Below are 23,896 nucleotides of genomic sequence, written 5' to 3' on the forward strand. Positions count from 1 at the left end.
CTTTACAGACATCGATACTACATGCAGCATGCACGCTGTGTGCTGTGTCAAGGCCTTGCACCTACTTGTCCAGAATCCATCACCACAGATGGTTTATGCAGGCACTGACCTCACAGGGGACAGCTCTTCAGATGGCAAAAAAGGGGGGGGGGGCTGCACTCTGGCTGGCCACCAGGCGGCAACCCAGCCACCGCCACCTGTCACCTTTTCTCTTCCATAGACCACGTGATCGAAAGCAGTATGTGCAGCATCCAGTATCCTGATGCCCGTAAAGTATTTGGGCTGGCGCCTGGGCTATGCTCGACCAGTTCACGCCGAGTGAATTTCCTGGGCCAGGTGTCGATTGCGAAAGAATTGCCATAATCAAATATGGAAACGCCGCCACGACGACGACACCTTTCAAGTTGACCATCGCCTCTGGGAGCTGCCAGACTGAAAGACGTGACATCTGTGGCCGTGACCAACAATTGGACTTTGAATATTTGTCTTTGTTTTTCGTCGGCAATATGCTGGACTTACACTTTCGTGTATCCCTTCGTGACCGTAACTTCTGCCCCTCCTCTCAGGACATTAAGTTTCGCCCATCCCTTCTGGACACTGGATTCTAAATATTTCAGTTTACTGTGACATTTTCAGGCTTTCAGCCTTCAGATAGTACTATAATTCTTTCAAAATCCAAGAAGTAACTTATTTCCAATCGCTCTGTTACACAGCAACTCCAGTCAGAAAAGATTGTATATGTTTGTTACAATAAACTTCTCATTCATTCTATACCTGGGAATTTTTCCTGCACCACCTTCGGTAGACGTATCACTATTCTCATTACGATCTCTGACATCCGCTGGGGAGGGCCACCTAGCGACACAGCTCAGTGGTTAAGGCAAAATGGCACTAAACATGGATTCGGGAGGCCCTATGTTCTGTTGTCCATCTGCCCACCGAGCTATAGATTCCTGTGAGTGCGCTAATTCACTGAAAAGAGCTACTGTTCTGTATCTAAAAACCTCATCGCGAATCGGACGTTAAATGTCAATTTTTCTTCCTTGTGCAGGACCGAGTACGAATTAATCCGCCGCTGCTGTTGACCCTTGCTATGCTACTGTCGCAGCAGCGCATGATGTGGTGTTCGAATTCTGAAGGACGAGATATCAACAGTTTTACGAGACGGTAACTAATGATAGTTTTTGTTGATGTGTGTGTGTGTGTGTGTGTGTGTGTGTGTGTGTGTTACGAGTTTACTGGCATTGGACAGCCTGTCAGACATTGGTTGACGAGTGCTTTGACGGGTGAGTGCCCTTTAATCTGTGGACAGGACCAGATAGCGAGCTGAAGCCTGTGGGGATTTGTGAATACAGGGCTCCAGATGGAGCGCTGCCCAGCTCGCTGCGACCTGTCACTAACTTCCGTGTGCCGACTGTGGCATACAGCCTAAAATGTTTCTTATATATCCCCAAAATCTTCGAAATAACTAATTACGCCAAACTCTTTTTTACTGACGACACAGCCGGCCGGTGTGACCGTGCGGTTCTAGGCGCTACAGTCTGGAACCGCGTGACCGCTACGGTCGCAGTTTCGAAGTTTGCCTCGGGCATGGATGTGTGTGATGCCCTAAGGCTAGTTAGGTTTAAGTAGTTGTAAGTTCTAGGGGACTGATGACCACAGATGTTAAATCCCATAGTTCTCAGAACCATTATGAACTGACGGTACAAATTCGTTAAAACCGGGCGAGGTGGCGCAGTGGTTAGCACGCTGGACTCGCATTCGGGAGGACGGCAGTTCAGTCCCGCGTCCGGCCATCCTGATTTAGGTTTTCCGTGATTTCCCTAAATCTTTCCAGGCAAATGCCGGGATGGTTCCTTTGAAAGGGCACGGCCGACTTCCTTCCGTAACCCGACGAGGCCGATGACCTCACTGTTTGGTCTCTTCCCCCAAACAACCCCACCCAACCCCCAAATTTGTTGCAGTTTTGAATTGGAACGTACTAACAAAACTGTGGAAATTGGAATATGTCTTATGATTTATGAAATTGCGGGAAAACAACTAAAGCTTCGCTGTGCGAAAACGCATACAGTTAGACCAGAATCTTTATACAGGATGTCCCGTTTATCTAGAGCACCCCAAATAACTTTCAGTTTAGCTATCAGGTGTCTTTAAGCAGAACGATTCCCTTTCATGTGACTTCATTCGTTACGAAGATATGAACAGCAGTACATCCTTTTTAAAGCAGTAGGTTATATTTTTATACAGCAACCCACCTCCTTTCTTCAAGACCTGTACACCAACGAAGAGAAGGTAGAAATGCTTCTCACCTACGGAGACTTTATGGTAGTTGAGTAGTAATTGCAATAATGTTTTCCTTCTGTTTCCATCAACTCTAGCAAGTGGACGAGATACAATACCTGCTGGTGCTGGTGCAGGAGGTTCAGAGTTAATTTTATGTTACGTTTTTAATAACGTCGTGTTAGGTTAATGGTACACTGTGAGCCGTTTCTGAAAGGTCTTGAAGAGAGAAAAAGGACTGTGGAAGAAAAAATTTAGGATGCTATTTAAAAACGTCGTACTTCTATTCGTAACGAACAACGTTACAAGAATGGCAACAACGGTGGTTGTTGTTCTTCTGGTAGCTAAGCAACATTTGCTTGAATTTTTTTTATTTTCAGGATTAAAAGTTATTTGGGGTGATTAAGATAAATGAGAAACCCTGTGTAGTGATCAACACGCATTACAAAAGCAAATCTGTAACGACCTATGCGTATCATTCATTCTCACGTTTCCAAATGGTAGCGCTAAGTTAACATTATTAATGAAAGTAATGTTAATTAATTGGCCAATAATAAAACTGCCGTATACAAGTATGGTGCCACTTAGAATAAATTAAGCCAGCCGGGGTAGCCGAGCGGTTCTAGGCGCTACAGTCTCGAACCACGCGACCGCTACGATCGCAGGCTCGAATCCTGCCTCGGGCATGGATGTGTGTGATGTCCTTAGGTTAATAAGGTTTAAGTAGTTCTGAGTTCTAGGGGACTGATGACCTCAGAAGTTAAGTCACATAGTGCTCAAAGCCATTTGCACCATTTGAACTTAGAATAAATGTAACAGCCTGAACTAATGCAGCAGAAAGACATGCACAAGTTAAGGATGCCATGTATATCGAAATAATTTTATTTGTCTTTTCTCGCTGTTGCGAGATTTAGACTTTTCTCGCTCGTTTTATTAGGGTATTTCAAAGGTCAGAGAGTGAACAACGTGAAAATACACATTGATGAGGAATATTACTTCTTATTTTGTTTGTTAAATTTAGATGTTGTCTCAAAATCATGTATTTGTAAAACGCTGGAGGGAATTGTCGGCCTAGTGGGTGTATAAGAAGCGGGACATAGGTGCGCTTGGTCAGTCGTGCTCACTCTGTCAGTGACTGTCAGTGGCTCACTTCTGGACTACCTCCGTGAGACGCGTAAGTGATGCGCTGCGTCAATTTAACTTGCGACATTTGCTAACCGAAGGGGTCCGGGTTTTATTTCTGGCCGGGTCGGAGATTTTTTTAACTCAGGGGCTGGATGTTGTGTTGTCCTCACGTTCGTATCGACATAATTGATATTCTACTATTGAGATGACTGTACGGGCACGTCCCGAAAGCCAATACATTAAAAAAAAAAAAAAAAAACACGCGACATGAAGTCGAGCAAGGGGTCGAAGACCATTATATGACTTCTGTGCACCTGCTTTTCACCACTAATAACAACAGTTATCGACCGAAAAGCCGAGATACAGAGTGCTCAGAGCTATATAAGGCTGCACAGTTGTAATTGGAACAAATATTGCTGTTAGCAGAAAATTTCACGTGAGCCTGGACTGCAACTTTGTACTACAAGAAGGAAGTTTTGCTATCGTTTGTCTTCGAATATTCTGGATACTCTGGAACTTGAACTGACATTGCATGTGATTCTCCAGGACTTATACTTATTTAACAGCATTTTTTGCGTTTACTTTTGTGCATAGATACTTCGCATTTACACATCTGTCTTCTCAATTCATGACAGAAATTCTCCACGCGTTCCGAAATACGAACTTTACTGCAGCCAGAATCAGTAACTAATTATTAAGTAATTAATATCTTGACTTTCGTTTACATGTGTAAATTTGCAGTGGAAACTATTTATTTTATTTCTGTTGCTTGCTGAACAAACAGGACATGTTATTCAATTCTGAATGACCTTTCATTCAATAAATCATTTTCAAATGTTTATTGAAAGCTATCATTAAATCTTGGAAGTTGTCTCTGGAAAATTAGCTAGTATTACATAAATATAGCAGGGCATAGTGTGAGAATGTGTGATCCGCCCCTCATACGTAGAACATGAGCTAGGTTTATTCAAACAGGATCCCATATTTGCCCAATTCCTAGTGAAGGCTGGTGGAACAATGCTTTGTCAATTAATTTTTTTAGTTTTAACCATTCCAGCAGGGGAAACTTACAGAATGTGTATGTGTGTGTGTGTGTGTGTGTGTGTGTGTGTGTGTGTGTATGTCCTTAGGTTAGTTAGGTTTAAGTAGTTCTAAGTTCTAGGGGACTGATGACCACAGAAGTTAAGTCCCATAGTGCTCAGAGCCATTTGAACCATGTGTGTGTGTGTGTGTGTGTGTGTGTGTGTGTGTGTGTGTGTGTGTCTGTGTGTGTGTGTGTGTGTGTGTGTGTGTGGAGGGGGTGGGGGAGAGGGGTTAAAGATCAGTTCTTAGTTTTAGGTCTATATGTGCGAGTGTTTATTTTTTTCACAAGTGAACATACTACATATAAACTTAAGCGTTGCTAGGCGATGTAAAATAGTCTGTCACAATCTGTGAGCATGAATGTAAGCCAGTGAGGGCGCATTCCTGGACTGACAACGGAATAGTAAGACGCCCTGAGTTAACGAACACTGCAAACATCTCTCGTTCGTTGTGCACAAAATTAATTAACATTAAAACTTGTCAGCATTACTAATTGTGTCGACATTCCCCACATTTCTACTTAGACAGTCCGCCAGACACTTGACCGGCAGACCTCCATGTGTGGATACTTACAGGTATTGAACTATTAACGTGTGACGCTCCTTTATCTGCAGATAATATCGGGAACCTGAATCATATCACGTTCCTTATCGAGCAGCGATGTTGTCAGTATTAGCAACAAATCTGTACGAAAAGGATGATTTTCAAAGTACGTCGAATAGAGAAGGCGATAAAAACGTTAGTTCAGAGGACATTTTTCCCACGTCTCAAGTTTATAAAAATATACGGGTTCTACGATTTTGTTTCTTATGTCCCGAAACTTGACTAAGAATTCTATTATATGAATACGTGGTGTCTGTTCTTTCGGACATGCGAGATCCACAACTGTGATATATAATGTATCAATTGATGGTGGAGGATGCAGGAAGGAAAGGAAAGGGAAGGAACCCAATCAATTATATGAATCCATAGTACACCATGCGTTCATATAATTGATTCGCCTCCAAGGGCAATGAATCCAGAACCTTCAATGCGCATGCACATTTACGTTCAATCCCCAGCAGGGATCAACAATTAGCAAGCATGGAGGACACGGACGGGGCCTGGAGTAGATGGTTCTAGCTGCGATTTGAGTCGAGCGGGGAGCGTGCCGAGATAGTCGGCGCAATTTTGATCAACACTGTGTCCAAGTGGCACGGTGGTTAACGCAACTACCTTGTAAGCAGGATTCCCGGGTTTGAGTCCCAGTCCACCACACATTTTCACTCGTCGCCGCTGGTTCCGCACAAAGTCACGATGCAGCTGATATCGTTAGTTCCTTCCCTTTCCTTTCCTTTCTCCCCCCTTCCTCTTCAATTTACATACTAAGAATTCTGTGCCTTCACTCTTTATACTGAATATTTTTCACATGGCAATTGTCTGTATCTCTTGCATCTTCCTTTAGATTTTTCTCACAAGTGCTGTCAGAACAGGAAAACACGAACTGTTGGTACGCTGCCTGACAAAAGAAGTGAAGAACACACAAGATATGGTTGGTCGACAATGTAACTGTTTACACGTACACACTATCGGAGGGTATGTAAACGACTAGAGTTGCAGCTCTCAGTGACAGGTAGAACAGCCAGCAGATTGCATTGGTGCTGAGATTTTGCGTACTCGTGTGAGACAGCGTTATCAGCACCTCGCAAGAGTGTAAAAGTGGGCTCATTGTGGGTTCCCATTTGGCCAGCTGGTCAAATAGTGCGACTTGTAGGCCATTCGGGTGTGACAATAGCCCAAAAGTGGACTGCGTGGGATCGTGATGGCAGGCATACTCGTTGTCAAGGTTGCTGTCGGCCACAGGAAATTTGGAACAGCCGGTGAAACAAACGTAGCAATCAACATCCCCGCAATATGGGAACTTTATAACACTCGCTCCTCAATGCGTTGCTTCATCTGGACATGGCATACCGGAATAAATTTATGGACTCTCTTTCTCGCCAAATTAAGACGATTATGAGTACTAGAGGTGGTATTACACGAGGATGAGTAATTTGTTTAGGGGAAATATTTTAGATGAGTGCATGTCATGTGGACACCTTTTTCTACCTCTAATGGAACGGTCCTCGTCGTCTTCTGCACCTCTGTGTCGTTGTTAATTGTCTATTATCTCACTTCTTGAGGGCAACTCTATTCGTTCCCCTACAGTTAGGACAAGACGGTGCGCTGAACTGCTATCTGCCATAGCGACGTTTGTTTAACATTAGATAACGATTTTTATTCCGAATGCCAATAGTGGCTGCAGCCATACACAGGACTTTTAGCCGGAGGTAACTGGAGTCATTCAGTATAAATCAGTGGAGGTACTCCACGTGCTCTTAGAAACACTGAAACCTTAATAATATTACAATATGGAGAGCCTACGGCTTTAGAAATACATAGAACTGTTTGACAAATTGTTTTGAAAATGTTCAAAACTTGTAGAAAGGTATGTAATAGATGAGAAACAACGAAGAAATCAGTAATTGTCCGTGTGGTCTTGTTATCTATCCAAATCTTTGCCTTATTTCTCTGTATTACACTCATATTTACTTGTTGTACTCCCCTCCCGTCTTCTTTACTGTCACGCCGTAAATGTGTGTGTGCGTGTATGTATGTGTGTGTGGGTGGGTGTGAGAAGAGAGAGAGCTGTTGAAGTCGGAAAATAAAATCCCAAAACGAGTAACTATTACTTGTAGAAACACTACACATGTATAGAATGGCACAGAAGTCCATTAGATATTTTGTCAGAAGAAAAATACACAGAAACGGATGTTTTATTACATGTGCACGATCTGCGCAAATTAGTATCTCTAACAGCTAAATTCTTTGTCAAAACGAAGTCATGAAAGTTGCTTTCTGCAAGGCACTATATTCTGAACTAGAAGTCGATGTCGCTTTGTATGTACTATAAACTCGAGGCACAATGACAAATAACCCTCTAATTTCGAGGTAAGTCGCTGAGATAAGAGCAGTCTTTATATCTCGCAAACATTTTTGAAAAGTCTGTACTTCGGCCAACGCTTGTACCAGAGTCAACGCCCATCGTAACTGTTGAATACAACAGAATAATCAATTTAGTTTGATACAAACAAGTATCTGTACACAAAGAATTTGCATGTTCATGGCAGTGGTCACCAGTTTTTAACGTATAACTGCGTAGTATATCACGGACTCGCCTAATGAGAATTACGTATAGCTGATTATTGATTGCAGTAACTACCTCTTTCATAAGCCCAGTTCTGTCAGACAGTGACAATATTTTCTAAAACTAGCCGTGAACATATTGCGACAATGTAGAAGACAGTGTAGAAACATTAACCACGCTGTCCAGCAATTGGTTAACGATGTAATTCTTCACCAGTCCTGACGTACTTTAATATCTTAATTTCCATTACTGCTGTTCAAATGAGGCAAACAACTACAGGCGACTGAATAGTAAAAAATATAATTATACGCTTTAAGTATGTGAAATGTGTAAGCTTTGCTGACACAATCGTCAGAAGAGAACACAGAACATCCCACTGCCAGATCAGTTTTATTATACAGTTCATAATTTAATGAACTGGTCAGATTAATAAACCCAAATGAACTTAAATCGTTACGGTAATCAATATGACTTATTAACATCGTTGTGGACAATTATATTCCTTTAAAAAAGAACAAGAAGCTGAGTTGAGAATACAAAAATTAGTATTTCAGTTCTAAAAATAATATATCTCAACTTTAAGCAGATATGTTTCTCAGCAAATGCAAGATAACAAAAGGAATGTATCAACCAAGCATATTACGCCTACATTTAAAGCTCATACTACACATTCCAAAATAATCAGCCATAAAATGAATGTTTTAAGTAAACTTATTGGCTAATTGTATTGCCCCTAACCTTCGCACTAATGAAGCTACTTACATTATCTCCATAACTTTGTTGTCTTAAAGCACATTCAATATCGAACCAAAATAATATGTGGAACATGTCTTCTAAAATCGAGGTTCAAAGTCTTTATTTGATTGATTTCAATTTTAAAACAACCCTTTTTCATAGCTGCTTGTAATAATAAGTGACAGGTACTCTCTAAAAGCGATCTCGAAATTATGAAAACACTTCAGACGTTTCATGGTTCCTGTATTGGATGAAATGGCATAAACAAGAAGTCGGCTTTTCGTAGAATCTCAAATGGCAAAAATTGAAACATTCTTTTAAAAGTTTTTGCACTTTCGCCAACTGAAGTGGCACGCTTTTACTGGGAGTCAGTCTGAATTTGAATCGAGACAGAGCAAAGATTAAGAGGTGAATGTCGACTGAGTTATAAGCTGTCCACTCATAAAAAAGAAACATCAGCCGAGAAAGTCCATAAAAGAAATTACGTCTACCTCTTCACAGCGCAGTATTAAAAGATATCTTTTTTACGTTAAATGTTCGTGGTGGGTGTCCCTACGTTGCGCCTGAATGCGGTCATGACTACAGGCACGAAACAGAAGAAAAAAATTTAAAATAATACATAATTGTAGAACGTTAGTGATCTCGCATATTACAATTTATAGTACAAAATTACTATTGCTGATCTGTAACAATGAAATCCTAAAATCGCAGAACATGCAGAATAATTGACACAACAGACTACTCACTTTCTGCGGGACCTGTCAGCCGGATTCCACACCACGCTGACAGCGACCGCGTCTCAGAAAGTTTATTGTTACTGTAATCAGTATTGAACAAATTAAATACAGGAAGCAATTCAGCGTGTGCATAGCTGAAAAAAATTGATAATTAAGACACGAGTGAAAGAAAAGAAAATACGTATCCCTTGTGGAAGACATGTGTCATAGACATTATTCTGATCTCACGTAAAACATGCCTCAAATAGATAGTATACACTTAATGAAACGTAGTACCTGTTTTGTTTTGCGGTTAGGAGCGGGGTCCGCCATGGCCGACACTTGCCACGGGATATTTGTGATGACAGGCTAATCGATCAGACTGCAGTGTCGATTGTTCCGCGCAGCGGCGCTCCGTAGTCGACGCTGCGGCACGTGTTGTCAACAGCGAACTCGCGCGCAGACCGGGTGGCCCTCAGTCTCCGGCCGTGTCTGTGCGAAGGAGCTGCTCACTCTCGCATCGCGGTAAGGTGGCTATTCTCTCTGTCAATCTGCTCGAGATATGCACAGCGCTGGGGCGCGCGAGTAGAAATTAGCTCGATACGCACTGGCTGCGCACTCAGAACATTGTGGCAGACGGGGTAGCGACTCCGGTTGCTGCCTCTATTGCGTTCAGTTCGAGGCAAACATTCTACCGTACTTCAAACGAAGGAAGAAATAGTGTGTGCGAACGCACGCGGTGGCGCCATGTTGGAGTCCTTATTGATTGTACCCTCGCAGTTGCTTGCAGAGACCCCCGCACGCAGCGCTGCTGTCATTAACGTTGTAACAGCTGGCTGGGACGCGCTTCTGTTCCCACGTAGGAACGAATCATTGATGAGGACTAAAAGAGAATTTCTCTTCATGTAATAGTTTCTTCGTCTAACTGACAACGTCACTGCACATTCCCCCCCCCCCCCCCCCTTTCGCCGCAGCCACTCTCTCTCTCTCTCTCTCTCTCTCTGTCTGTCTGTCTCTCTCTCTCTCTCTCTCTCCCTCTCTCTCTGTGTGTGTGTGTGTGTGTGTGTGTGTGTGTGTGTGCCAATGCGCGGACACGTGAGTTTGCGCATTGTCTACACCATCGTGCCGGCGGGAAGTCAAACTGGCGCTGTTTGAGGATGCGTGCACGTTTACGTTGCCTACATGCATTTGCATCTGTCGTAGGCGGGTGGCTGTGATTATGGTTGCGGCGAGGAGGGGGAATAGAAGAAGGGAAGTAACTGTTGACACTCCTTTATTTACACAGGGTAAGTCAGAAGGAAAGGTACATGCTTTGAGGGGTGACAGTACAGTTGATTCTGAAGAAAAACCTTCCGACATACAGCTGTTTGAAAATCACGGACGTCTGTCGCATGTTCGTCTTCACCAGTATTCACATGTGAGTACAACCAAAGCGACATCAGGTTACGCAGTGTTGTCTTTACTGACCATTTCAGGGCACACTACACCTGCGCATGGTGGGGTTCGAATTTTACATGCGCGTGCTCAATTGAGGGGACGTGCGAATGAGCTCACTGTCAGATAAACAACACAGCAGCTATCTACGAAACCTGCAAAATTCATTGCAGTTGGCAGTGGGGTTTTAACATCTTTTGTGAGGAAATGCACACTGTTAAGCAGAAAATTAGATCACAATGTTTCGTTGACTATTACTTGTATTTGCCCTGTTCCCCAACGCTTTCGTTAGTTCACTCGGAAACTGTTAAGGTCAGACATGTGTTCATATGACGTTACTTGTCGGTTGTACGTTGGGCCCATATTTTGGGGATGTAGCTACATCGGCTGCAACGAATGTCGCGATCAAAGTGCTACGGCCGATTCCTTCAAATGGCTCTAAGCCTCATGGGGCTTAACATCTGAGGTCATCAGTTCCCTAGACTTAGAACTACTGAAACCTTACTAACCTAAGGACATCACACACATCCATGGCCGAGGCAGGATTCGAACCTGCGATTGTAGCAACAGGACGGTTCCGTATTGAAGCGCCTAGTACCGCTCGGTCACAGCGGCCTGCCCGATTCCTTCATTGAAGTGTTAATTGCAACAAGCAGCATGTCGCGAACACCATGTTTCCCATCTACATATTTAATAAATACATATATCTTTCTTTATAAAGTATGCACGTCAACAGAAATAGAACGAATTCAGGGACTCGAAAATGGTTCAAATGGCTCTGAGCACTATGGGACTTAAAATCTGAGGTCATCAGTCCCCTAGAACTTAGAACTACTGAAACCTAACTAACCTAAGGAGATCACACAGAGCCATGGCCGAGGCAGGATTCGAACCTGCGACCGTAGCGGTCGGGCAGGTCGAGACTGAAGCGCCTAGAACCACTCGGTCACACGGTGCAGCTCAGGGACTCGCTGTCGAATCATAATAGGTGGGTGTAGCCCATTACGAAATTCAAAGGAAATGCTCGGGGAAACTAAATGGGAATGCTCGGAAGAAACACAACGTAGTTCTCTCGAAAATCTGTCGGGTACGTTTATAGAGCCTGTAATCAAAGAAGAGTACCACCGTTATGTTTCCATCATCATATTTCCGTCATCGTGTATCTAGCTTTGGAATCACGACAATAAGGTAAGACACCATGGGACACGTACAGAGACATGTAGACGAGTCTTTCCTCCATGGCCTAATACACAGGTGGTATAGGATATAAAATACGAGTACCCTCCGTCATGGCTGTACACTGGTTTGCGGAATATGTACACCGGAGGAAAAAAAATCGCAGCACGAAGGAGGAGTTTGCGACATAAACGGAACTTGGTGGGCGCGTTTCTACATCTGAAATTTGATGTCTATTCAGATTTCGTGGCAGTCGCATAAGAGTGGCGCTAGTAGAGCCACTATGGCGCTGCAAATAAGGTTCGCTTTAAATACACCTTAGTTACCTTCGAGACTGGACGTGGTGAGTTGATGTTAAGTCAAGAATGGCTTTCAGGCGACACAGACGCCACTATCACCACCTCACTGGCTTTAAATGCGGTTGTGTAGTAGGGATACGAGAAGCTAGATGTTCCATCTGCGATATTGCAGAAAAACTTGGCACGAATGTATCCACTGTACATGATTGCTGAGAACGGTGGTCAGGATAATGTACGGTCCCAAGAGTACCGGGCTCCGGACGGCCAAGTGGCACTTCCGAGAGGGAAGACCATCTTGTTCGGCTTGTGGCTCTGGCGCGCCGTACTACACCTGCACCAGCGGTTGGCATCACAGCGACTCTAAGCAATCTTACAAATCGGTTATTTCAAGGACAGCCCCGAGCTAGACGCCCTGTAGCATGCACTCCTCTAACCCTAAACCAACGCCATCTGCGACTTCGCCGGCCGGGATGGCCAAGCGGTTCTAGGCGCTACAGTCTGGAACCGCGCGACCGCTACGGTCCTGCCTCGGGCATGAATGTGTGTGATGTCCTTAGGTTAGTTAGGTTTAAGTAGTTTTCAGTTCTAGGGGACTGATGACCTCAGAAGTTAGGTCCCATAGTGCTCAGAGTCATTTGAATCTGAGACTTCAGCGGTGTGAAGCAAGAGGTCACTGGAGGGCAGGGTGAAGGTCTGTTGTGGTTTCTGATGAAGGCTGGTTCTGCCTCGGTACCAATGATAACCGTGTGTTGATTAGGGGGCCGTCTGCTGATGACCTACAACCAGCCTGTCTGCGTACTGACACCCTGGAAGTACACCTGGAGTTCTCGTGCGTCAGCGGGAGCACTCGCGTGGTCTTCCCACGCATCCTGACTGCAAAATTGTACGTCAAACTGTTGACTTGACCTGATTTGTTGCCATTCATGATCACTTTCGAAATGTTGTAAATTTGTGGTAAGTTCCTTTGGGACAAAACTGATGAAGTCATCGGGCTCTAGGCTTACGCACTACTTAAATTAACTTAAACTAACTTACGCTAAGGACAACACTCACGCCCATGCCCAAGGGAGGACTCGAACCTGCGACGGCAGGATAAGCGCGAACCTTGTCAAGTCGCCCCAGACGGCGCGGCCACCCCGCGCGGCTCATGATCAGTTTCCTGGTTATGTTTTCCAACAGGATAATCCAACATGCTCTACAGAATGTCGACAAGTTGCTATGGTCTGCTCGAACCCCAGATCATGGGATACCTCCTAATAATGTGTCAGACCTCTTTTACCCGGCGTAGAGCAGCAACTCCGCGTGGCATGGATTCAAAACGTAGCTGGGAGTCCCCGGCACAAGTAATGGGCCATTCTGTCTCTACAGAAGCCCATATTAGCGAAAGTGTTGCCGGTGCACGATTTTGTGCACGAACTGACCTGTCCATTATGTCCCATAAATGTTTATGGGATTCATGTTAGGCGAGCTGGATGGCCAAATCATTCGCTCGAATCATCCAGAATGTTCTTCAAACTAATCTCGAACAACTGTGGCCTGGTTACATGGCGCTTTGTCATCCACAAAAACTCCATCGTTGTTGGCTGCAAATGGTATCCAAGTAGCCGAACGTAACCATTTGTAACCAACGATCGGTCCAGTTGGCCCAGAGGACGCAGTCCATTCCACATCAACACAGCCCACACGATTATGAAGCCACCACCAGCTTAAGAAGTGCCTTGTGGACAACTTGGATCCATGGATTCGTGAGGTCTGCGTCAAACTCGAACCCTACCGTCAGCTCTTACCAACTGAAATCTGGACTCATCTGACCAGGCCACGGTTTTCCAGTCGACTAGGGTTCAACCGACATTGTCACGAGCCCAGAAGAGACTCTGCAGGCGTTGTCGTGCTGTTAGCAAAGGCACTTGCGTCGGTCCTCTGCAGCCATCGCCCATTAACGTCAAATTTCGCTGCACTTCCCTAACGCATACGTTCGTCGTACTTTCACACTGATATCTGCGATTATTTCATGCAGTGTTGCTTGTCTGTCAGCACTGACAACTTTACGCAAACGCTTCTGCTCGCTGTCATTAAGTGAAGGTCGCCGGCAACTACGTTGTCCGTGGTCAGAGGTAATGCCTGGAAGTTGGTATTCTCGGCACGCTCTTGACACTGTGGATGGGGGAACACTGGATTCCCTAACGATTTCCGAAATGGAATTCCCGAGAATCTAGCTCCAACTACTATTACGAGTTCAGAGTCTGTTAATTCCCGTCGTGCGGCCATAATCACGCCGGAAACCTTTACACATGAATGACAAGCCGCGCGGGATTAGCCGAGCAGTCTTGGGAGCTGCAGTCATGGACTGTGCGGCTGGTCCCGGCGGAAGTTCGAGTCCTCCGTCGGGCATGGGTGTGTGTGGTTGTCCTTAAGATAATTTAGGTTAAGTAGTGTGTAAGCTTAGGGACTGATGCCCTTAGCAGTTAAGTCCCATAAGATTTCACACACACACAAATGACAGATCTGCCGGAGTACTGCCCTTTTACACCTTGTGTACGCGACAGTACCGCCATCTGAGTTTGTGGATATCGCTATCCCGTGACTTCCGTCACCTCAGTGTACTTCCAGTTATTGATCACAGGGAAGCTGACGTGCCAAGGACTTTCGCGGGAAGACTCGCGGCGCCTGGAACTGCGTATGACCGCCTGTGTTCTATATATGTGTGGCGTTCGACTCTTTGATCATATTTGACCATCGCAGGCACAACAGTCCTGGCTGTGGGCAGACAAGCGCCGGGGTTTCCATACGCTCTTTCCCCTCCGTTGTCTTGTCGACGTACACTCTCCCTTATACACTGCTAGCCATTAAAATTGCTACACGAAGAAGAAATGCAGATGGTAAACGGGTAGTCATTGCACAAATATATTATACTAGAACTGATATGTGATTACATTTTAATGCAATTCGGGTGCATAGGTCCTGAGAAATCAGTACCCAGATCAACCACCTCTGGCCGTAATAACGGCTTTGATACGCCTGGACATTAAGTCAAACAGAGCTTGGATGGCGTGTACAGGTACAGCTGCCCATGCAGCTTCAACACGATACCACAGCTCATCAAGAGTAGTGACTGGCGTATCGTGACGAGCCAGTTGCTAGGACACCATTGACCAGACGTTTTCAATTGGTGAGAGATCTTGAGAATGTGCTGGCCAGGGCAGCAGTCGAACATTTTCTGTATCCAGAAAGGCCTATACAGGACCTGCAACATGCAGTCGTGCATTATCCTGCTGAAATGTAGGGTTTCGCAGGGATCGAATCAAGAGTAGAGCCACGGGTCGTAACACATCTGAAATGTAACGTCCACTGTTCCAAGTGCCGTCAATGCGAACAAGAGGTGACCGAGACGTGTAACCAATGGCACCCCATACCATCACGCCGGATTATACGCCAGTATGGTGATGACGAATACACGCTTCCAATGTGTGTTCACCGCGATGTCGCCAAACACGGATGCGACCATCAGGATGCTGTAAACCGAACCCGGATTCATAGGAAAAAATGACGTTTTGCCATTTGTGCTCCCAGGTTCGTCGTTGAGTACACCATCGCAGGCGCTCCTGTCTGAGATGCAGTGTCAATGCTAACCGCAGCCATGGTCTCCGAGCTGATAGACCATGCTGCTGCAAACGTCGTCGAAGTGTTCGTGCAGATGGTTGTTGTGTTGCAAACGTCGCCATTTGTTAACTCAGGGATCGAGACGTGACTGCACGATCCGTTACAGCTATGCGGATAAGATGCCTGTCATCTCGACTGCTAGTGATACGAGGCCGTTGGGATCCAGCACGGCGTTCCGTATTACCCTCCTGAACCCACCGATTCCATATTCTGCTAACAGTCATTGGATCTCGACCAACGCGAGCAGCAATGAAGCGAAACGATAAACCGCAATCGCGATAGGCTACAATCCGACCTTTTCGCATTTCTCCTCCTTACACGAGGCATCACAACATTTCACCAGGCAACGCCGCTCAACTGCTGTTTGTGTATGAGAAATCAGTTGCAAACTTTCCTCATGTCAGCACGTTGTAGGTGTCGCAACCGGCGCCAACCTTGTGTGAATGCTCTGTAAAGCTAATCATTTGCATATCACAGTATCGTCTTCCTGTCGGTTAAATTTCGCGTCTGTAGCACGTCATCTTCGTGGTGTAGCAATTTTAATGGCCAGTAGTGTATGTCTCATCGACCGTAACGCTTTTGGCTGAAGAAAGAAAGTCTTCGTTGCTCAAAAGCGAGCTGTAACAGTAACATGTGGTGCTTATGCACGATTATGTTGTACCCATCTGCCTAAGGAGTTGTGCATTCTGACCACTGCGTCATAGTATAATTTTTCCCCTCATGGAGTTTGTTGTAAATAATCCACTACATTTGAAAAGGAACAATGATATAGATAATTACAATACCAAAAGGAAAAATGACCTTTATTACTCCACATTAAGGTTGTCTTTCTCACAAAAACCGGTGCACATTGTTGCAACAAAAACTTGATCATTTACCTAATGATATAAAATGTTTGACAGACAGCAAAGTAAAATTTGAAAACGAACTGAAAAAGTTTCTTCTTGACAACTCCTTCTATTCCGTAGAAATATTTCTGTTGTAGTTGTGTGTAAAGGATAGTAGATAGCAATTACTAACTTACATCTGTATAATAAAAAAAAGCTTAGAAATGTTCAGCTTGTAACCGTATTTACATATTAGTTTCCGATGTGAATGTAAAATGACTCGTTCCACTTCATTTAGGTCAACTCGTGCAAAATATCCATGGAACATAAAACTAACTAACTCTCTGTCTGACTGAACAATATGTGAGAGCCACCCGTTCCCATCACATCAAAATACTTTCTGTCCCCTTCACCGCTCAGCCACTTTATTGAAGTCTTCCACATCTTCAGTTTCAGAAGACCGTTAATGACATACCTACTGAAGCAGCAGTAATGACTACGATTGTTCCTGTAAGTATTCGTTGCCCCTCCATATCCTTCTTTCCTACCAGATCTTCCTTATTGCCTGACGTTCTTAGCCGGTGCAGTCTTCTTAAATATCCCTTCCCAGAACTCGTTATATCAGAAAATACCTATTTTGCGCACCTATAAATTCTTTTTACATCTGCCACTATCACTATTTTGTGCACCTATAATTTTTTATCTGTCACTGCTGTTATTATTATTAATAATATCATTATTATTGGAAGCAGCAATAGCACGAATACTGCCAATATTAACTATATTAACTCTTAGTCTGTATCATATTTTCATATTGCCTCTACAGACACTCAGATCATTTTATTACTATTTGTCATATTAAAATTATTGTTATTTCTTAGATAACAATGATGTAAAAAAGTATTGTATGTGTGAAACCCTTGTCCGATCTAAGAGAGTGCTCGAAGGCCTTAATGTGATGGAGTTAAATAAATGAAAATAAATATTTCTCTATAAGATATTGAGGTTAATTGTTTTTTTCGGCTCATCTCGAAGTGAGAATTCGGATAATATAAGAGGAAGTTATTTAAAATACATAAAATAACGATGCAGTTCCAACAAGTTATATGCGGAACATGTTTTAGTACGAGGGTGAGTCAAATGAAAACCTTAAATATTTTTTTAAAATATTATTTATTGTGCAGAAGTGGTACAAAGCTGTATCACTTTTCAACATAATCTCCCCCACGCTCAATGCAAGTCCTCCAGCACTTACAAAGTGCATGAATTACTTTAGAAAAAAAATCTTTTAGTAGTCCGCGCAACCACTCTTGCACCGTGTGGGGTACCTCTTCATCAGAACGGAACTTCTTTCCCTCCCCCCCCCCCCCCCCTTGCATCTCTGAGTGGTCCAGATGTATGGAAATCACTTGGGGCAAGGTCTGGTAAGTATGGTGGATGAGGAATACACTCAAAATGCAGGTCTGTGATTGTTGCAACTGTTGCACGGGCAGTGTGGGGCCTTGCATTGTCATGTTGCAAAAGGACACCTGCTGTCAGCAATCCACGTCGCTTTGATTTAATTGCAGGCCGCAGATGATTTTTTAGGAGATCTGTGTTTGACGAACTGGTGACAGTGGTCCCTCTAGGCATGTAATGCTCCAAAATGACGCCGTTTTCGTCCCAAAAGAGAGTCAGCATAACCTTCCCAGCTGATGGTTCTGTTCGACACTTCTCTGGTTTTGGTGATGAGGAATGGAGCCATTCCTTGCTCGCTCTCTTCGTTTCCGGTTGGTGGAAGTGAACCCAGGTTTCGTCTCCAGTAACTATTCTTGTAAGGAAGCCATCACCTTTTCGTTCAAAGCGCCGAAGAAGTTCTTCACAAGCATCAACACGTCGTTCTCTCATTTCAGGAGCCAGCTGCCGTGGCGCCCATCTTACAGACACTTTGTGAAACTGGAGCACATCATGCACAATGTGGTCTGCTGACACATGACTGATCTGTAAACATGCTGCAATGTCATTCAGTGTTTTTCTTCACTATGGTTTCAACTGCTGCAATGTTCTGTGGAGGCACAACTCGTTGTGCCTGACTTGGAAGAGGAGCATCTTCCACTGAAGTCTCACCATTTGCGAACTTCCTACTCCATTCGTAGACTTGCTGCTGTGAGAAACATGCATCACCGTACTCAACCTTCATTCGTCGATGAATTTCAATAGGTTTCACACCTTCACTACTCAAAAACCGAATAACAGAACGCTGTTCCTCCATGGTGCAAGTCGCAAGTGGGTCGGCCATCTTTATACTGATACTTCGATGGAATGTGTGCATCTGCACTAAGCTGCTACCTACAGGCCATTCTGCATGCTGTTTGTAGCACGCTCACCAGCTTACAGGATAAAGGCGCGAACTTTCGATTGGTTATTACAAATTTAAGGTTTTCATTTGACTCACCCTCGTATATTGATTTTAATGGTACAATTGTTAATACGTAATGTTGTTCTGGTCACAAAATGGAATGTATGCATGAGCCAGACAAACTGCGGTTTACGTCTAAGTTTTTCAACATGAGAAACAACAGTGTCCTTCAGTCTGCAACTATCACTTTCTCCTTCTTTACCGTGACAGCTGAATGTGGAATGTGTAGCAGCGGCACTGGCCCAAAAACGTTTCTCTTATCCATAGTGGAAACGTAATCTAAGAAAAGGGATAATTACGTGAACTACGAAATTATGCGGAGGGAAGGAGGTACTACAAATCCTATAAAGATCTGCTTTCCTTATAATATAACATATTACAAATGAATCATGCCTTGTTTGAATGTTTGTGCTACGAGTGGGTCTGTGGGTACTGTTGGAAGGGTGGCCTTCGCGAACTTTGCGAACCGTCTCTAACGACCTCCATGTCCACATTGACATAGACATTTTCTGTAGAAAACAGTACACCCTTATTTCTGTTGGTACAGCGTTTTCCGCAGGTCGAACTGAGTGGCAAACCTAACTCTTAGAACCTTCTGAAAGCTGGAGGAAACAATGATTAGAATATCAAATGAGAACATTGCCAAAAATTAGTGCGTTTGAGTATAGCTCTTGAAACTGAACCTTTTTTGTATATTTCGTCAGTTCTGTGATTTCATTAAAACAGTGTTTCTGCCGCTGATAACTTGTACAATATCTAAAAAAACATATATAAATTTTGTGTGATTATTAATATGTAAAAATTAAATGTTAAAAATGTTAGTGGGAAGAAATTTTTGCGTGCACATCCTATTTTAAGTAATCACCTGTTTTCTATTTTTTGCAGCAGAACATTACGATCTTTAGTGGGAAAATAGTTAGAAAGGAGTATATTTGCTTTTTTCTGGCCACTATGTTCCTGCCGCATTGTCAGCTGACCACCAGAATTTCGTCAAATAAATCTTTTCCTTGCCGAGGAAGTGGTAGATACTGACCAGAATTACCTCGTCTTCACTGATTGTTTGCGGGGACGCATCCGTATTAATCGCGTCCTACAACTAGAGACTAAATGATAAAAAGATTTTGGGAAACGTGGTTTGTCACCAACAGCTGCAGAAACATTTCGGCTTACCCAAAGCATACGAACACAGAATACTAATGTTCTCCATTCGCCATTCAAACCGCCCCGTCGGAACATCTGTTTCGTTGCGGTTGCTAGCATGTTGGTTTCATTTCTCTCAGCAGTTCTTTTTTTTTCGCACTGCCAGTTTCTTGGAATTTTTTTATAATATATGCAAAGATGGATCGTAAGGTTTGGCACTAGGAAGATAACTTTTAGGAAACAAAACCGCTCTGCTGCTCCAACAGTTTGGCGTCATTCGCCATATTCGAAAGCCATATTTCCTCTTTCGACCGTCGTATACATTGCGAAAGTCTGAATAGCTGCACGAGCGACCGGTCTTATCGCTAAAGAGCACAAACTGTTGTCGCTGAGCGCGCTGCTTAACACGTATTTGAGTAACAGGCTTATACTATAGAGCACATATTTGTGAAACCTCTTCCCCTATCGGCGGGGCTGTGGTCTGTGACTCTGCTGTATCGTTGCTACTAGGTGAGTACCACTGTTTCACGGGTATATATATATATATATATATATATATATATATATATATATATATATATATATATATATATATTGTTTTGAAGGTAGGAGACGAGGTACAGGCAGATGTAAAGCTGTGAGGAGGACGGTGCGTGAGTCGTGCTTGGGTAGCTCAGTTGGTAGAGCACTTGCCAGCGAAAGGCAAAGGTCCCGAGTTTGAGTCTCGGTCCGGCACACAGTTTTAATCTGCCAGGAAGTTTCAATCTGCATAAGGGTGGCATAAGGATGGATGACATGCGATGAAGCGTAGTCCATCATCTCTTGTTGGTGGTGAGACACCAGCAGTCTCTAAGCTTTCACGAGCTCAATTCAATGCACAGAAGTAAATCGTTCCCCTCCCTGGCCACACCATGGGAGGAACGTCAGGCTTATTCGCCCCGGTACCTTGTATGTTCGAGAGCCGATGGGGAATCTTTCATGACGATGAAGCCTCAGTTTTTTGTTGAGCACTTAGAGGACGAGTTTTGGGAGGTGGAGGGATTGTCCAAAACGAGACCTGGATCAGTCTTGGTCAAAACAGCGTCCTCGGCCCAGTCACAGACGTTACTCGCTTCAGACGAGCTGGGAAATGTTTCTGTAACCATCATGCCCCATAAGAGCTTAAATATGGTCCAGGATATCATATTTCACAGGGACCTTCTTTTGCAGTCTGATGATGTGCTGCGCGCCAATTTAGAGCAGCGATGTGTACATTTCGTCTTGCGGGTCGACCAGGGCCCGAGGGATAATCAGGTTGCCACTGGTGCCTTCATCTTGGCCTTCGAGGGTGATACATTGGCCAAGGAGGTCAAGGTGATGGTCTACCATTGTGATGTAAGGCCCTATATCCTTCCCCCAATGCGGTGCTTTAAGTGATGTGTCGCACCTCCTATCTGTGTCAACTGCAGAGAGCACCATTCGCCTTGCTCGCCAGACTGGAGGATTCTCTAGAAAGAAATAAAAATCATGGAGTACAAGACCCTGGACCAACGGACCTACACTGAGGCTAAGAGAAAATTTTAATGCCTGCATCCTGTACATATGACATCATCATATGCCACTGCTACAACAGTTCTTGCACCATCAGCTCCGCCAACCCCATTCATCTCCCAGAGCCAGAAGACTACACCTTCCCCCTTGATGGTGCAGGTCACTTCCCTCCCTGTTGCTCCCACACCATCTTCTTCTGGAGCAACACCCCCCCCCCCCCCTAAACCATCAGGGATGTCCATCCCCACTTCTAAGCAGGAGAAGCATAAGTCTCCTTTGGCTTCTCTCACTAGGATGGGGTTCCTTGGGACACTCCATTCCCAGGTTTCTGCTAGTGGGAAAGATGACACCCACCAGTGGCTGAAGAACTCAAAAGCTGCTGGTAATAGGGCTTCACGCTCATCCTCAGTCCCAGAGACAAAGCCAGTGAAGTCCTTCCAGTCAGGGAAACTCGAGGAGCAGCGAGAGAAATCCAAAAAGAATCCACTAAATCCAAGGAAATTGCGGTGGCACCCACACCACCGCTACATACAAGCTCTGCGTTTGAGGAAGGGGTGGAATTTCTGGCGTCCACTGAGGACCTAGATCTCGCCAGACCCTCAGACACAATGGGTATAGACTGCTCAGGCAAAAGGTCGGTAGCAGCAGGTGACCCTGTGGCGTAAACTGCCTCTTTGAATGTTCCATGCCTTCCCAGTCTCACGATGACATCAACCTCCAGTGAAATTGTGGCGTTTTTTTTCCACCGCCTGGCTGAGCTATGACAACTATTAAGCTTTACACCTGCTATCTGCATTGTCCCCCAGGAAGCATGGTTCCTGGCAATGTGGACCGCTGTCCTCTATGGCTATAAGGGATATTACAGTAACCATAGCGACTATAATCGAGTATCAGGTGGAGTTTGCGTTTATCTCCTAAACTCAGTCTGTAGTGAAACCGTGCCCCTTCAAACCCCTCTTCAAGCTGTGGCTGTCAGAATAAGGATGACACAGTAAATAACTGTCCCCAATGTATATCTTTCTCCAGATGGTACAGTACCCCTGAATGTATTAGCTGCACTGATGATCAACTCCCTAAACCTTTCCTACTTTTGGGAGATTTTAACGTCCATAATCGTTCGTGGGGTCACGCCGCACTGTGTTTACTGGCCGAGGCAGAGATCTCGAAACTTTACTGTCTCAGTTCGACCTCAGCCTCTTAAATACTGGGGCCACCACACATTTCAGTGTGGCTCATGGTAGTTACTCAACCACTGTTTTGTCAATTTGCAGCCCAGGACTTCTCCCACCTATCCACTGGAGAGCACATGACGACCTGTGTGGTAGTGACCACTTCCCCATCTTCCTGTCACTGCCCCAGCGTCAGGCAGGGGTCATCGATGTGATTGTTGAGCAGGTGACTACAACAAATGTTTCTGCGGCAGAAAACGCGATCCCTCACTCTCTTGGGTGCCCCCGGCATAAGGCAGTCCCTTGGTGGTCGCCGGAAGTCGCTTGAGCAATTAAGGAGCGTCGACGAGCTCTACAGCGGCATAAGCGGCACCCTTCCCTGAAGCTCCTCACAACCTTTAACCGGCTCCGTGCCCGCATATGCCAGCTTATCAAAAGACGGAAGTAGGAGTGTTGGGAGAGATACGTCTCGAGCATTGGTTGCTATACGACACCTTTCCATGTCTGGACAAAGATCACACATGTTTTCGGGTACCCCAACAGGTGTACTATAAATGGCGTGTGATCTACCGACGCAAACGCGATTGCCGAGCACTTTGCTGAGCACTTTGCTCGAACCTCTGTATCGGAGAATCAGCCCCCAGCTTTTCACACTCTCAAACGGCGGCTGGAAGGGAAAGTCCTCTCATTCACTACAAGCCACAGTGAATCCTATAACGTCCCATTTACGCAGTGGGAGCTCCTCAGTGACCTTGCACATTGCCCCGACACAGCTCCTGGGCCTGATCGGATCCACAGCCAGATGATTAAACATCTCTCATCTGACTACAAGCGACATATCCTCGTCACCTTCAACCAGATCTGGTGCGATAGCGTCTTTCCATCGCAACGGTGGGAGAGCACTATCATTCCGATGCTCAAACCCAGTAAAAACCCGCTTGATGTGGATAGCTATCGGCCCATCAGCCTTACCTACGTTCTTAGTAAGGTGCTGGAACGTATGGTATGTCGGCGGTTGGGCTGGATCCTTGAGTCACGTGGCCTACTGGCTGCTTGTCAGGGCAGCTACCGCCAGGGTCGCTCTACCACTGATAATCTCTTGTCTCGCGAGTCTACCACTAAACAGCCTTTTCCAGACGCCAACACCTGGTTGCCGTC

General features: G+C 44.8%; 2 protein-coding genes across 3 annotated transcripts in view; one reads left to right on the plus strand and one right to left on the minus strand.

Annotated features, from left to right (window-relative positions):
* The window catches only part of LOC126299110 (uncharacterized), a 285,821-nt gene extending 275,952 nt beyond the window's left edge, over positions 1 to 9,869 (minus strand). Inside the window, exons 1-2 of one of the 2 annotated variants that reach the window (XM_049990801.1) lie at positions 9,403 to 9,869; positions 9,136 to 9,206 (exon numbers count right to left, since the gene is read on the minus strand). The gene's annotated coding sequence lies outside the window, so the exon portion shown is untranslated. The remainder of the gene's footprint in view (positions 1 to 9,135; positions 9,207 to 9,402) is intronic. The other variant, XM_049990795.1, reaches the window with a different exon arrangement.
* LOC126299109 (uncharacterized) overlaps positions 9,545 to 23,896 on the plus strand; it is a 372,168-nt gene continuing 357,816 nt past the window's right edge. The window contains exon 1 of the mRNA XM_049990789.1: positions 9,545 to 9,630. The gene's annotated coding sequence lies outside the window, so the exon portion shown is untranslated. The remainder of the gene's footprint in view (positions 9,631 to 23,896) is intronic.

The sequence above is a fragment of the Schistocerca gregaria genome, chromosome X, assembly GCF_023897955.1.
Source record: "Schistocerca gregaria isolate iqSchGreg1 chromosome X, iqSchGreg1.2, whole genome shotgun sequence".
In the NCBI taxonomy this organism is placed as follows: domain Eukaryota; kingdom Metazoa; phylum Arthropoda; class Insecta; order Orthoptera; family Acrididae; genus Schistocerca; species Schistocerca gregaria.